Source organism: Mobula hypostoma, chromosome 1, assembly GCF_963921235.1.
Source record: "Mobula hypostoma chromosome 1, sMobHyp1.1, whole genome shotgun sequence".
Taxonomy (NCBI): domain Eukaryota; kingdom Metazoa; phylum Chordata; class Chondrichthyes; order Myliobatiformes; family Myliobatidae; genus Mobula; species Mobula hypostoma.
In genome coordinates this window covers 232,332,277-232,347,954 of record NC_086097.1, presented here as the reverse complement: position 1 = coordinate 232,347,954, position 15,678 = coordinate 232,332,277, and the positions used below count along the sequence as shown (strand labels likewise).

Genomic DNA, 15,678 nt, shown 5'->3' with positions numbered 1-15,678 from the left:
AAGATGGAGTTTATGGTAAATTTTCTTTCAAAAATTCTAAGTTAGTACAGGGCTTAACAATATTTTAAACAGTTTTATGATTTTTTTTATAGGCATCCGTTAGTCTCGTGAGATCATGGATTTGCGCCTTGGAAGGTTTCCATGGCTCAGGCCTCCCTGGGCAAGGTTGTATGGAAGACCAGCAGTTGCTCATGCTGCAAGTCTCCCCTCTCCACGCCACCGATGTTGTCCAAGGGAAGGGCATTAGGACCCATACAGCTTGGCACCAGTGTCGTCGCAGAACAATTTTTTTTTGTGGTTTTTGTGTATTTTTTGTACACATGCTGCCTCAGCCAAGGTTCGAACTAGTGACCTTCGAATCACTAGATGAATGCCTTAACCACTTGGCCACGCGCCAACACTTTATGATAAAACAGATTAAACAATAGTTCTTCGGATTATATTCTTTATTAAAAGCCGGAATCTTCACTGAGGTCAGCCATTGCATTTGGGGCTAGAGGATTAAAATTTCAGTAGATTGTAAGAAACTGTCAGGACCTGGTCAATACATGTTAAAGTAAAACCTTCACAATAAAACACACATCTAAAATCTTCATAGTAGCCCCATAAGTCACTTGGGTAAATGTTGGATGAAAATCATTTCCCTCCTACTGCTTCAGGAGTTGATTCTAAAAGTTATGACGATGTTAATCTGAAAAATTTCAGCCAACCCAGTTTATTTGTATCCACAGTCAGTATACATGATCAAATACCTAACAATGAAAAACCTCTTTTCTGTTAAAATCCAGCACCTTTTCATAAGACACTGGACCAGAATTAGGCCACTCGGCCCATTAAGTCTGCTCCAACACTTCCTCATGGCTGAACTATTTTCCCTCCAAGCCCCAATCTCCTGCCTTCCCCCTGTATCCCTTCAAGCCCTGAATAATCAAGAATCTATCAATCTCTGCCTTAAATATGAAAATAAGTTGGCCTCCACAGCTGCCTGTGGCAACGAATTCCACAGATTCACCATTCCTTGGCTAAAGAAATTCCTCCATCTCCATTCTAAAAGAACACCCCTCTATCCTGAGGCTGTGTTCTCTAGTCCTCGACACTCCCACCATAGGAAACATCCTCGCCACATCCACTCAATGGAGGCCTTTCACTATTCGATAGCTTCAATGAGGTCACCCCTCATTCTTCTGAATTCCAGTGAATACAGGCCAAGAGCCATCAAAAAAGCTGTTCAAGAGAATTTGAACACTTGTTTTCCACGTAGTTTCTAAAAGCCCGAAAATCTGGTGGTCTGTGGCAGCAATTGTAATTTTCCATTGTCCTGTTTTAATTAGAATCCTGATGAATTGGAAATTTGGTACTTATTTCTGACCTTTTTAACTGACTCCTAACAAGTTTTGTTTTAAATATCACACAACACTTGTGAAAAAATAATTTGGAATAAATTTTATATAAATTAGTAATCCACCTACAGTGAAGTCAATTTGAAATCCCTAAGTTAAGAGCGCAAACCTGTTAAAACTCTCAATTGAAACCAACACCCACTTGCAAAAAAAAATTGCTTCTCAGGTCTTGAATGTAGCCAGCAAACCCCCCTGCAACAAATAATGCAAAAATAATCTCTAAAGGATCAACTGAGTTTGATTTATTCACATATTATTTTGTTACATTTCAACATTGGTCTTTAGATTTTGGACTGAATGTTCTGATTTTGATAATGTATATCACATCTCACAGTCATTTAAACACATGAAACTGTTTCCTTTTCATATTGCAATATCATGATTCCAAATAAGTAACTCTGCAAACCAAAATGAGCTCTTCAATTTAACTGATTCTCAAATTTCACTCAGATCCTCATACGCTAGCATCTACAAAAATATCTAGATTAAAGTCAAATTAAATATGAGTACCTCAGGACTCTCACTACCAGGTTCAAGAATGGTCAACTATCAGGCTCTTGAACAAAAAGGGATAACTACACTCATTCAAGAATGCATTTATCTTATAATTTTATGCTTGCTATTCATTGCTATTATTTATTATCTGCATTTGCACAACTTATTTACAGATTACAGTTCCTGATGTTTACAGAGCAACACACACAAAATGCTAGAAGAACTCAGCAGGTCAGGCAGCATCAATGGAAAAGAGTACAGTTGACGTTTCCGGCCGAGACCCTTCACCAGGTTTACAGATCCTGTTTACAGTTACTGTTCTATAGATTTGTTAAGTAGGCCCACAGAAAGTGTGTCTCAGGATTGTTGTGGTGATATTTATGCACTCTGATAATAAAATTTACTTTGGTCTTCAAAGTGCAAAGTAAATTTATTATCAAAGTAGGTATCTGTCACGATATACTACCCTGAGAATCATTTTTTGCAGATATTCACAGCAGAACAAAGAAATACAATAGAAACAATAAAAAAGTACACACAAAGTCTGACAACCAATGTGCTCAAGAAGAAAATCTTATAAACAAACAAACAAATAAAACTGAGAACGTGAGTTGTAGAGTCCTTGAAACTGAGTCCGCAGGTTGTGGAATCAGTTCAGTGTTGAGGTGAGTGAAGTTATCCACACTGGTTCAGGAGCCTGATGATTGAAGGGTAAAACTGCTCCTAAACCTGATGGTGTGGGACCTAAGGCTCCTATACCTCCTTGCCGATGGCAGCAGTCAGAAGAGAGCATGGCCTAGACCAGGGGTCCCCAACCTTTCTTGCACTACAGACCGGTTTCATATTGACAATATTCTTGCGGACCGACTGACCGGGGGTGGGGTAGGGTTGCCAATGAGCAAGAGTAGCAGTCAAATACGTTGGGTTTATCCCGAGAAAGACTACAATGAACATGAAGCCTTGCGCGGGCACCAGTGCGCATGCGTGATTTGCGCATAGGTGTACGTGCCGATTTTTTTCTACAAATCGTTTTTGGCGATTCTGTTCAGGGGGGTGGGTGTTAATCAAGAACGCAATATAGGTGATATGTAGCTAATACACTCAATTTCGTTTCTAAAAGGGTTTATCTAACAAATTTAATATTAAACACACAGCGCATATTTTCCTCGCATGAATATAACGATAAGTGAATTATCAGGGGAGGACAGGGGAGCTTGAAGTAAGTGTTGAACGAACTTCCAGTAGAAGTGGTAGATGCAGGTTCGGTATTATCATTTAAGGAAAAATTGGATCGGTATATCGACAGGAAAGGAATGGAGGGTTATGGGCTGAGTGCAGGTCAGTGGGACTAGGTGAGAGTAGTGTTCGGCACAGACTAGAAGGACAGAGATCGCCTGTTTCCGTGCTGTAATTGTTATATGGTTATATAAGTCAATAGCATCATAACATTTTAAGTAACGTTTGGATAATAAACACACAGCACATATTTTCCCCGTATGAACATATAAAATCATTGCAACACACCAATATCGCTGAATCAGTGGGAGCCCTGGGCTTGTTTCCCTGCAACAAGACGGTCCTATCGAGGGGTGATGGGAGACAGCGATACTTGAAGGGGGTTCCTTATGTCCAGTCTATTCCGCAATTTAGTTTTCGTTGCTTCATTGCAGAGATATGTTGGAAATGGAAGCAACGTTTTCAGCGCTTTCGTGGCTATCTCAAGATATTTAGCCTTAACTTTGATCCAGAATGCCGGCAGAGATGTTATGTCAAATATGCTTTTCAGCCCATCGTCATTTGCAAGCCCGAGGAGCTGATCTCCTTCCCGTGCTGACATGGATGACGTGTGCGTAATGACCTCGCGCACATTCAAGCTCAACAGCGGGCGCAACAGGGAATGAGGAAAGGTGCAGCTGACTCCTATCGCCAAATCATATCGTTTCCTTGCGGCCCGGTAGCGCATGCTATGCGGCCCGGTGGTTGGGGACCGCTGGCCTAGACAGTGGTAGTTCTTGATGATGGATGCTGCTTTCCTGTGGCAGTGCGCATTGTAGACATGCTGATTGGTGGGAAGGGCTTTGCCTGTGATGGACTGGGCTGTTGCTTTGCAGATGCCACAGATTTAACATGAGTTACTAACAACCACAGGTGGAAAATTAACTGCCAAGTAGGTTAATTGGTCATTATAAATTGCCCTATGATTAGACTAGGGTTAAATAGGTGGGCTGCTGGCCAGTGTGACTCGCTGGTTCAATAGGGCCCATTCCATACGACATTTCTAAATAGAGATCGAGACCAACCTCCCCAGGGAAAGATCTGATATGCTCTGTGATACTAAAAAATCCAGGAGAAGGAGCGCTCTTGAAGTTGCTGCATTTTTATAACAGAGTGTGGGAGGAGGGAAGATTACCAAGTGCATGGAAAGAAGCAGTAGTAATTCCAATAAGGAAGCCTGGCAAGGATCTGTCAAAACCCACTAGCTACAGACCAATTGCATTAACATCAAGTATATGTAAGATAATGGAAAGGATGATAACAGAAAGGTTATCATATGAGCTTGAGAAAAGGGGAATGCTGGCAAGTTATCAGAGTGGTTTTAGAAAGGGAAGGAATTCCATGGACTCAGTGATTATGTTAGAGACTGAAATAAGGAAGGCCCAGGCAAATAGAGAGTCAGTTGTGGCAGTGTTCTTCGACATTGAAAAAGCCTATGATATGATGTGGAAGGAAGGATTATTAATTAAACTGCACAAGATGGGGGTTGGTGGGAGAGTTTTTAATTGGATTAAAGATTTTTTGTTTGGTAGAAAAATTCAAGTTCGGATTGGATCAGAATTATCAAAACAATACATGTGGAAAATGGCACACCTCAAGGTAGTGTGATTAGCCCGTTACTCTTCATCATTATGATCAATGATGTCTTCACAAAGGTACCAGTGGATATAGGTAGGTCACTGTTTGCGGATGATGGGGCCTTGTGGAAAAGAGGCAGGAACATGGACCATATAATCAGGAAACTACAAGAAGCAATTGATGAAGTGATGGAGTGGGGTTATGATTGGGGATGTAGATTTTCGTAGATAAAACTCAAACTGTATTTTTTTTACCGGAAAAGGGTTGAGGTAGGGAAGAAGTTAAGAATGTATGGGGTTGAATTAGAAAGGGTTGCATCATTTAAATTTCTGGGAGTTATATTTGATTCACGATTAACATGGGCAGACCATATCAGGAAAGTTGAGGAGAAATGTAAAAAAGTAATAAATGTGATGAGGTGTTTGACTGGTAGGGAATGGGGAGCAAGTTGTTCAGCTTTGAAGAGAATGTATGTGGCTTTAGTGAGATCTGTATTGGATTATGGAAATATAGTATATGGATCAGCAGCTAGGTCTCTTATAAGGAAACTGGATGTGATTCAGGCTCAGGCCTTGAGAGTGTGCAGTGGGGCTTTTAAAACGTCACCAGTGTCAGCCCTATAGGTAGAAATGGGAATAATGCCTTTGGAACTAAGAAGGATGCAACTGATGGCAAACTACTGGGCTAACTTGCAGGGGCACAATGATTCTCACCCTACTAAAGGAGTGTTGCAGGAGTGCTGGGAAAATGGGAGGTTTCAGAGGGATACCTTTAGTCGGGTAGGGAATGATATTGCGAAAGAATGTGGAGTATTTGATCTGAGGATAAGTCCTTCAGTAGTTTATCCGGTTGTAGCTCCATGGAAGCTTGTATGGCCTGACATAGACTGGCATTTGTTAGAGGTAAAAAGGAAAGAAAGATATAAAACAGATTTGGTAAATGCATTTAACTGTCATGTGATGGAAAAGTATAGTGATTATACTCACATTTATACGGATGGTGCGAAGGAACCTGAAACAGGAGTGACAGGGTTTGGGGTGGTAATACCAGCAAAAGAAATTGGAATCAGCAGAAGAACATCTAATAAGTTAGGGGTGTTTACAGTGGAGATGCTGGCAGTGTTGGTTGCGCTGCAATGGGTGCAGAAAGCCAGACAAGCCAAAGCATTGATATGTTCAGATTCATCCTCAGTTCTAGCAAGTTTAAGACCTTTTCACACAAACAGTCGGCAAGATGTACTTTATGAAGTCCTTCAGTTAGTTACAAGAATTGCAAATCAGAGAGGTCAGGTAAAACTTCTATGGGTTCCAGCACATGTAGGGGTGAAGGGGAATGAGAGGGTGGATGAGTTGGCAAAGAGGGCGTTAAAGAAAGAAAACGTGGAAATGCACATTAGTATCAGTAAAGCAGAGGTTAAGTGTGTAATCTGGGAAAAAGTCAACGAAATGTGGGAAGAAAAATGGGACAGGGAGGGGAAAGGGAGGCATTTATATCAAATACAAAAGAGTGTTGCAGTTACTAGGGTAGGTAATGGAAACAGAAGAGAGGAAATTGTGTGGACTAGGTTAAGGCTGGGGCATTGTGCATTAAACAAAACATTGAAAATGATAGGGAAACACCAGAAAGGATTGTGTGAGGAATGTCAGGAAGAGGAGTCAGTAGAACATGTAGTTCTGAGTTGCAGGAAGTATGGGAGACAGAGAGAGATGATGAGAAATAAATTAAGGGAGTTGGGGATGCAGGAATTCACATTAAAAGGGTTGCTGGGCATGGGTGAGAGAGCATGTCCGTGTATTTTTTTAGCGTTTTTAAGGGGTACAGGGGTTTTTTATAGAATATGATGAATAAACAGGAATAGGATACTAGGATGGTCAAAGATGGGAGGGTGAAGTGTAGATTTGTGTGTGTGTGTGTGTGTGAGTGATTGGGTGAAGGGGTTTGGAATGTATGTCTAGTGCACATTCTGGAGCAGAGGGTGGCGGTAATGCACCATTAAGCTGGATGCCAACCGCCGTAAAACAAGATACAGACAGACAGACATCTCTAAATAAATAAATCACCAAGTGTACAGGTAAAAATCTCTCCTTTTCAAACCTACTTCTTTCTTCTGACCATTGCCCTGTAGGCTAACACAGACGAAATGGTTATCTAAGTAACTTTTACTGTAATAACTTTGCATCCGGTAGATAGCTAGTTCCTGGATCCCATTGACACAAAGGATCCAGGATCACACCAACTATGTAGTTGCACACTAAGAAAGTACTATTTTATACAGTTTTATAAGTAACACAGATAAACAGCAGGTCCACTGTGCAATGACCTATTTTGAACCTGGTAATAATGTAGCCCTGCCATTCATTTTCAAGTGGTATTTCATACTACAACTAAATAGGAACTAGCAACTCTGGCGCACTTGTATGGTTGGAAGATCTTTGAAAGTTCCACAAGGTCCGAATGCATTTAATCAGGGGTAATCTTCTGACAAAACATAGAAATGTTACTGAGTAGAAAGCAAAGAGTGAAAACAAACAAACTGTTCACAGACTGTGACTATTGGGCTCCAGCTACTTTCAACCCAAAATAACCCAAGGGGTTGAGGGGAACAATATCAATTTCTAAGTATTTAAGAAGGTATAAAGGGGCTTCAAGAGGACTGGGACAAACTGACTGAATAGACAAGAATATGGTAGATAGAATATAATATGGAAAATGTGAGGTCACCCATGTTGGTGGACACCAGATATACAAAGAATGTCAACTGGTGAGTGAATGGGTAGTGATGATGTTCAAAAGAAGATGGGCGTGTCCATACACAAGTGAACAAAGATAAAAATCAGGTGCAGCACACCTGATGTCCAATGACAGGTTAAGCCTTTGTAATAAGACAATTTGATTAGAGTAAGGAATGGTAATTGCAAATGTGCAGGTCCTTGATAATTCTACACCCAGAGTATTGTGTACTGTTTTGCTCACCATACCCTGAAAAGATACACACCTCATGGAAGCAGTGCAGAAAAGATCCACTAAACTAGTTCCGTGGATGGTTAGAAATTCAGCAGACTCAAACTGTATTCTTTAGTGCTTAGACAAATGAGAGAGATCTCAACCAGTTTTCACCGCCACGCCCCAACCCCCTCAAAAGGACTTGACAAACTGGATATACAGCGGGTGCTATTCCTGGCTAAGGAGTCTTGGAGTAGCGGATACCATTTGAGAATCAGGGTTAAATTATTTAGAACTGACATGAGAAAAAATGTCTTCACTCAGACTACGATGAACATTTAGAACAGGGGTGGCCAACCTTTTACATTCCATGCATCAATTTTTTCACGCACGAGTTCAAATGCGCCATACAATTCTTGTACCCCCCCCATTCAATTCTTGTAAAAATATGTTAATATAGACATATTTAGCATTTTTACATGACATATTGATTTAATATAAAAACAAGATAAACATTACTTACCTTAATGAGACTTCTCTTAACAAATATATTTTGTCTTCTTTTGATTTCCTTTTTCTTAATCACATATTCTTTTCGTAACTCAAACCCAAGCACTAGCTTCAGTTTTCCTTCTATTTCAGTCTGATGTTGTGTTTTATAGTGTCTATTAAGATTATGTCTTCTATTATGTGAGAAAGTGTTTTCACAAACAATGCACAACGGTTTTCCTGACGGACCCGCTATAAATAAGAACTCATTTTCCCACTGTTCATTGAATTCACACTTACTATCACTTTCTGCTTTTCTTTTGCTCATTTTCTTTTGCACTGTGATGGGTAACTGAATGTAAAAACAAGGCTTAATTTTCGAAAAAGTACAAAACTGCAAATGTTCTGAAAGGACGAACAAAGCACAACTGCGTAGCGCACGAGTGTCAATTGTAAACTGACTGGCAAAAACCTGCAACGCACCGCTGGTGAAGACGGCTGGCGCCTCAGGATCAAACAAATCTCAGACGTGTATTGAACTGTTATGGAACGACTACAGAGCAAAAGTCCTTCTTTCCTAGTTTGACTCATTGAACTTTTTTAAAAATTGAAAATAGATTAATGTGAAAGAAGATAAGATTCGCCAAAAGATGTGCACGAAATAATATAATCGCTAAAAATAATTGCTAAGTTTTAGATTTATTTTCAGTAAAACCCATTTCTAGCTCTAAGCTACTTGAATTTCTGTTATAGATTTTTTTTCTACAAATCTGTTTTTGGTTAATACTTTTTGCATGAGTAGGCTTACTTTTTTATTATGACCACTGGGGTGCAATGCGCCACTTCTAATCATCCAATGCGTCACTTTTGGCATATGCGCCATAGGTTGGCCATCCCTGGTTTAGAATGTTCTTACCTTCAAGGATTGTAAAGGTTCGGTTATCAAGCTCATTCAAAATAGAGACTGATAGATTTCCAGGTAATAAAATAATAATAGAGATATGGTGATAGTGATGGAAAGTAACACTAATACAAAATGAATCATGATCTTGGTGACTGGCAGACGAGGGTTGAAAGACCAAATGACCCACTTCAGCTCCCATTTCTTACAGACTCACACTGGAATTCCATCACCTCACAGACACATCTTTTCAACTTTTTAAAACTAATATTTCTTCATTCTCATTAGTTACAAGAAGCTACACTCTGCAGTGGCTCAAATGCTATAATAACTCCTTTACACTTCTGAGATCAAAACTTGAAGCAAACTCAAGGATGGTTTTGTTGAATATTGCACAGGTCCCCCTGGGTTACAACAGGTTCCTGGCCTGTGAACTGCTCACAACCCATAGTTTGTAAGTCAGAAATGGAGTCCAAAAAAAAAACTCTCACATGGTAACTGTCAGCAAATCTATCCTGCCAGTCTTCCAAATGTTTATTCATACGCAAGGCACACAAGTTGGGTGTTCATAAACAGGGGAGAACCTGCAGTTTCAGCAAAGCCTCCTTTGTTATGCATTTTGTTTTGGTTATGACAAATAAGATTAATATTCTAGTGGGTTTATTGGATACATAGACACCTTAAACAACAAATTACTTACTTAATACAGTACAATGCAGAAGACTATTCATCCTTTGGGTGCACAATGGCTCCCAGCATCACCTTACTTCCCTGGATCCCTGCAACTTCACATGACATAGCCACACTGAGGGAAAAATTTAGAGTATTCTATTCATTTCCATAGATGCTGCAACACTTTGCGGGTGTGCTTTGGACTTCCAGCATCTGCAGACTTTCTCCTGTTGGTAGTTCAGAGTAGCCAATTAACCAGCTAGCACATCTTGGGGAAAGAGGAGAAAACTGGACTGAGTACCTGTCGGGATCCCAAGAGGTCGCAGGTGAAACATACAAAGTCCAGGCAGACAGCCCACAAAGTTTGGATCAAATCCTGTCAATCCCAGTGAAAAGCATTTTTCTAGTTCAATGGCAAGAGTACAGGATAAACAGAATAAAAGTGAATGACACACTTCATCCAATTAGCTCTAGAAAAGAAATCCAGCTTAATCCTCTGTTGTAGCTCTTGGACTTGAACTCAGTGGTTCACAGATTTACATGCATATGCAGTATTTGTTTAAATAATGAGTTTTTGTCTCCAATATCCCACACTCCAACACTGAAATCCAGACCTCCACCATTCTCAAGTTGAGCTAAAAATAACTCATCTGCCCTCTAATCACACCCTGTCAATTATTTTAAGACACAATGACCTACCTTTCTGCCAAGAAATAAATCTTCTCAAAACCTCATCCCAACATCATTTATCCAATCTTTCCTCACAGCCAAGATTGCAGCCCTGAAAATCTGAACTTTCTTCTGTACTCTAATACAATCAGATCTCACTTACAGTATCACGTTCAGAATTATACACTAGTTGAGGCCTGAATTATATGTTATAGTTCTAACATGCCATCATCCTCAGTCCTTTATCACTTCTAACTATTCTAACTATCACCTCCCAGCTTCTGAACTGACCAGACTTCATAATTCCAATTCTCTTCATCCCTCATCTACCTGCTACCCCACCTCACCTATAACCTGCCTACTCCTGCTCCATCCCTTCCCTCCCTTTTTTTAAAATATGAACTATCTCTCTTCTTTCTTTCCAGTCTAGATGAAGGGTCTTGACCTGAAATTTCAGCTGCTCATTTCCTTCCACAGATAGTGCCTCAAGTTATCAAGCTTTAACCCTCTAACATAGCACTCGCACTTCACTAACTGAGACTCGATGCAGATCTAAATGCTTAGCCACAGAACTAATCTCAAATCTTTCACCACATCGTCTGGCCTAATCAAAGCTCCCCAACAAAGTGGACAAACTGCAAACTCTTCTGAAGTTTACTGTTTGATTATCAAGTCTGGTCGGTTCAGAAGACATGGACAGTACAGATGGTCAACTCATCAGTATCAAGTTTTAAGATAATTGTGGATACCACTGAACCTCAGAGAGAAGTACTAAATCTGGGAAAGGCTAATTATAACACTATCGGGCGGGAGCCAGAGAGACCAGATTGGGAGCAGCCGTCATTGAACAAGTCCACATCTGATATGTGGGAGTCATTTAAAGACCTCATATGTGAGGTTTAGGAAGCTGAGACTGGACAGGGCCGTCAAAGAATATCAAAAGATACAGGAAATAACTTAACAGAGAATAAGGAGCATTAAAAGGTGCCATTAAATGTCATTGGAGAGTAGACTTAAGGACAACCTGAGGCATTTTATACATACATTTAAAACAAGAGAGCTTTAACTCAAAAGAGGATAGGATCATTCAAAGACAAAGGAAGGAATTTATGCCTGGAGCCAGAGAACGTGGGCAGGTACTAATCACATATGTATTCACCAAGGAGGACATGGAGGACAGTAAGATCAAGAAGAAGAATGCTGCTATTCTAGGGCATACTTATATCAAGGAGGTGTTGATTTGTTTCTCTTGCATAACATTAAGACGAATAAATTCCCTGGGGCTGTTGGGATCTATCCTAAATTATTGAGGGAATCAAGAGATTGCTGTGGCCTTCACAAAAGTTATTTGTATCTTCTTTAGGACAGACAATATCCCAGAGGACCAGCCAATGTTGCCCCTTTCTTTTAAGAGCAAAAGGGACAAACCAGGAAATTACAGGCTAGAGAGTCTTCCATCAGTAATAGGAAAACCACTGGAGAAGTTTCCTAAGTATTGAATTTATTCACATCCAGAAAAGAATGGACTTCTTAGGGATGGACTTCTGAGGGGGAGGACTAACTCCAGTTTTTTTTTGAGGTGCTGATGAAGGTGATTAACATTAGTAAAGCTTTCAACAAGATCCCTCGTGGTAGTCTGATCCAGATGCATGGGATCCATGGAAAGTTGGTAATTATTTAAAATTGACTTAGTCATAGAAGACCAAGGGTAATGCTGAAGGAATATCATTCTGACCAGAGATTTGTAACGTGTAATGCAACAGAGTGTTGCACAATATGCCAAATATGCCTAGCCAGCTAAAATGTGACTTGCCAGTTCCCTGACTGATGAAGGCAACTATGCCGTATGCCTGCTGTACTGCTCTGTTCACTTGTGTTGCTACTTTCAGTAAACTATAAACTTGCTCTTCGATTCTTCTACATCAATGCTACAAGGGTCCTGCCGTTTACTGTATAACTTGTTCATGATTTTACCTCCTCGTTCCACAAGAATCAGTGCTGAGACCTCTGTTATTGTATGTATAACAATTTCAATGAAAATGTGGTTAAGCTAATTACTAAGACAGCAGGTGACATACAAATTAGTGTTTTGAGCATTGTGAGAAAAGCTGTCAAAAGTTACAGTTGGCAACAGATCAGATGGAAATATGGGCAGAGAAACATTAAATGGATTTGTCCTGGCAAGTATGAAATTGGACATTCTAGGGGGTAAAATCATGAGCAAATTATATGGTAAATGACAGGACTACTGTAGCATTGATACAGTTAAAGCAGGCATACAGCATAATTGTCTTCATCAGTTAGGAGACTGCCAAGTCCTTGCAACATTCTGGTTTGCACATTACCCAAAGAATGGTGCTTTGATAAAGGTGCATAAGTGTATGAGGATGTTGTCTGGATTGGAGAATATTAGAAATACAGGGAGACTGGACAAACTTGGATTGGTTTCGCTGGAGGGTCAATAGAAGTACAGGCCATCCCCAGATTACAAATGACACCACTATGTACAAACAAGAGAAAATCTGCAGATGCTGGAAATCCAAGCACCACACACAAAATGCTGGAGGAACTCAGCAGGCCAGGCAGCATCTATGGATAAGAGTAAACAGATAATCATTTGGGCTGAGACCCTTCAATGAATGGGAGAAAAAAAAATGAGAAGTCAGAGTAAGAAGTGGGGGGACTGGAAAGGAAGAGAAGTCAGAGAAGTAAAGGATCTTGGCTTGAAAAGTCAACTATTTACTCTTTTCCATAGATGCCGTGTGGCTGCTGAGTTCCTCCAGCATTTTGTGTTACCAATATGTACAAAATTCAAAAGTCCAACATTATTTAGATATGTTAATTCTGATGAATGGCAGAACTAGTTTCCTTTCTTTTAATAATTGTTCTTTCTTATCAGTATTGTGTTTTTGATGTCATTTATTACAATACTATGGAGGTTTAGTTACCATGGGATGATTTTCATGCATTTTCCAATTTATGGGCAAAGTTGATTTAAGGACCCCCGTAAAAACAGAACCCATTCATCACCTGGAGATGGTCTGTAAATAAAATGAGATAAAAATAGTCAGTCTTTTCCACAGGGTGGAAACATAGCTTTAAAATGAGAGAGGGAAAGTTTAAAGGAGGCTCACAAGGCATTTGTATTTGCATAGAATAAGTGCCGGGGTAGAAGATGGAAGCATTGAGACAGGCACTTGAACAGGCAGGAGATAGAGACCATATAGAGGCAGATGGGTTTAGTTTACACTGACATCGTGGCAGTACAGAGATCGCGCTGGCACAGACACAATGGGCCGAAGAGCCTACTCCTGTGCTGTAGCATTCTATGCTTTCTGCACACAGCTGAACTCCCAATTCTGTACCTGCATTTGCTCTATAATCTCCCTGGACTTGCAGCCTTCGCAATACAACAACAAACCCCCGATGGGTCGAGCAGCATCTGCGAAAGGAGAGGGACAGCGGCTGCATGCTCTCGTCCGGCGGCTCCTCCGGCCGCAGGTACACTGCCCAGCTCGCCCAGCTCCTCAGGCGGTCAGCTCCTGCCTCAGACCACGGCATCTGCATCCCGCGTCTCCGCAGTTGTTCTCTCTACTTTGTCCCGTCTTATTTTCACACTCCCTATTTTCCGCTAAGTGCCTCTGCCCCCCTCGCCCCGCTTTTCTTACCTCAGCCCCTGAAGGGGTTTCAAGGATTGAATCGCCGGTCGCTCCAAGTGGAGAACAAACTTCGAACGAAGGCGGCAAGCACGGCAGCCGGAAACTGCGTCACGAAGACGGGGGCGCGGTTCGATGATTGACTGGAGCCGCAGCCAATAGGAAACGAATGGTGTTCCGGCCGCTCGCAGGCTTGGCGCCACTGTATGGCAGGGTTGGCAGCCCAAGGCTCAGCTCTTCCTAATTGGACTTTCTGTAGAACTCCTCCCAAAATAAACCTAACACAACCAGAATCAGGTTTATTATCACTGACAGGTGCCGTGAAATTTGTGCTTTTACAGCAGCAGTACAGTGCAAGAGATTTTTTTGAAAAATGGCTGTAAGTTACAAAAATAAATACTTTATACTTTATTGTCGCCAAACAATTGATACTAGAACGTACAATCATCACAGCGATATTTGATTCTGCGCTTTCCGCTCCCTGGATTATAAATATTAAATATTAAAAATAGTAAAAATTAGTAAATATTAAAAATTTAAATTATAAATTATAAATAGAAAATAGAAAAATGGAAAGTAAGGTAGTGCAAAAATACCGAGAGGCAGGTCCGGAGATTTGAAGCGTTGAGGTTGACTGGTAGGCTGTGGTTGATGTGTGCCATAACCAATCTCTCGAAGCACTTCATAGCAATTGATGTCAGAGCCACAGGTCGATAGGCATTCAGGCATGCCACCTTGCTCTTCTTCGGCACTGGGATCATCGTTGCCTTCTTAAAACACGAGGGGATCTTAGACTGAAGCAAGGAGCTGTTGAAGATGTCAGCAAACACTCCAGCTAGCTCGCTTGCAAAATAAGTAAATGCAAAGGACAAATGTTCATGGGTGTACGGACGGTTCAGAAATCGGATGGCATAGGGGAAAAAAGTTGTTTCGAAAATGTTCAGTGTGGGTCTTCAGGCTGCTGTACTTCTTCCCAGGTGGTAGAAATCCATGTGGTGAGGGTCCTTAGTGATGGATACTGCCCTCATGAGGAACTGCGTCTTGAAGACTCCCGCGATGGTGGGAAACACACACACAAAATGCTGGAGGAACTCAGCAGGCCTGGCAGCATCTAAGGCTATGTCCACACTAGTCCGTATAATTTTGAAAACGCCGGTTTCGCATAAAAACGATAGGCGTCCACACACCAGGCGTTTTTGAAAATACCTCCATCCACATTACAATGGATATTTGGGCAAATCTCCTCCTACTGGGCATGCGCAGGACACACAGAAAACAAGAGAAGAGGAAACGGTATACTTGGTGCGCGTTTGTCCAGTTACAGACTAGAAAAACTTAAAAGGAAATTGCCAACTGAAAGACTTGGTGCACGTTTGTCCAGAAACATTTTCTACAGCCATAGTCTCTTCACTGATGAAAGGGACGACAGCTACAACTAAATGCAATAAGGCTTGTTACTGGGCAAAAGTGAAATTTGCTGTACCTCATTTGTTTGCCTTTACTTTTGCCATGTCTTTATATACAGTATTATTTTGCTGTATTTAACATGTGCAATAAAATGAATTACTGGGCAAAAGTGACAATTGCATCTATTGAATGT

At 40.8% G+C, this 15,678-nt stretch overlaps 1 protein-coding gene across 1 annotated transcript in view; it reads right to left on the bottom strand.

Annotated features, from left to right (window-relative positions):
• The window catches only part of rbbp8 (retinoblastoma binding protein 8), a 146,751-nt gene extending 132,575 nt beyond the window's left edge, over window positions 1-14,176 (bottom strand). Inside the window, exon 1 of the mRNA XM_063066051.1 lies at window positions 14,091-14,176. The gene's annotated coding sequence lies outside the window, so the exon portion shown is untranslated. The remainder of the gene's footprint in view (window positions 1-14,090) is intronic.
• Between the last annotated feature and the right edge of the window lie 1,502 nt (window positions 14,177-15,678).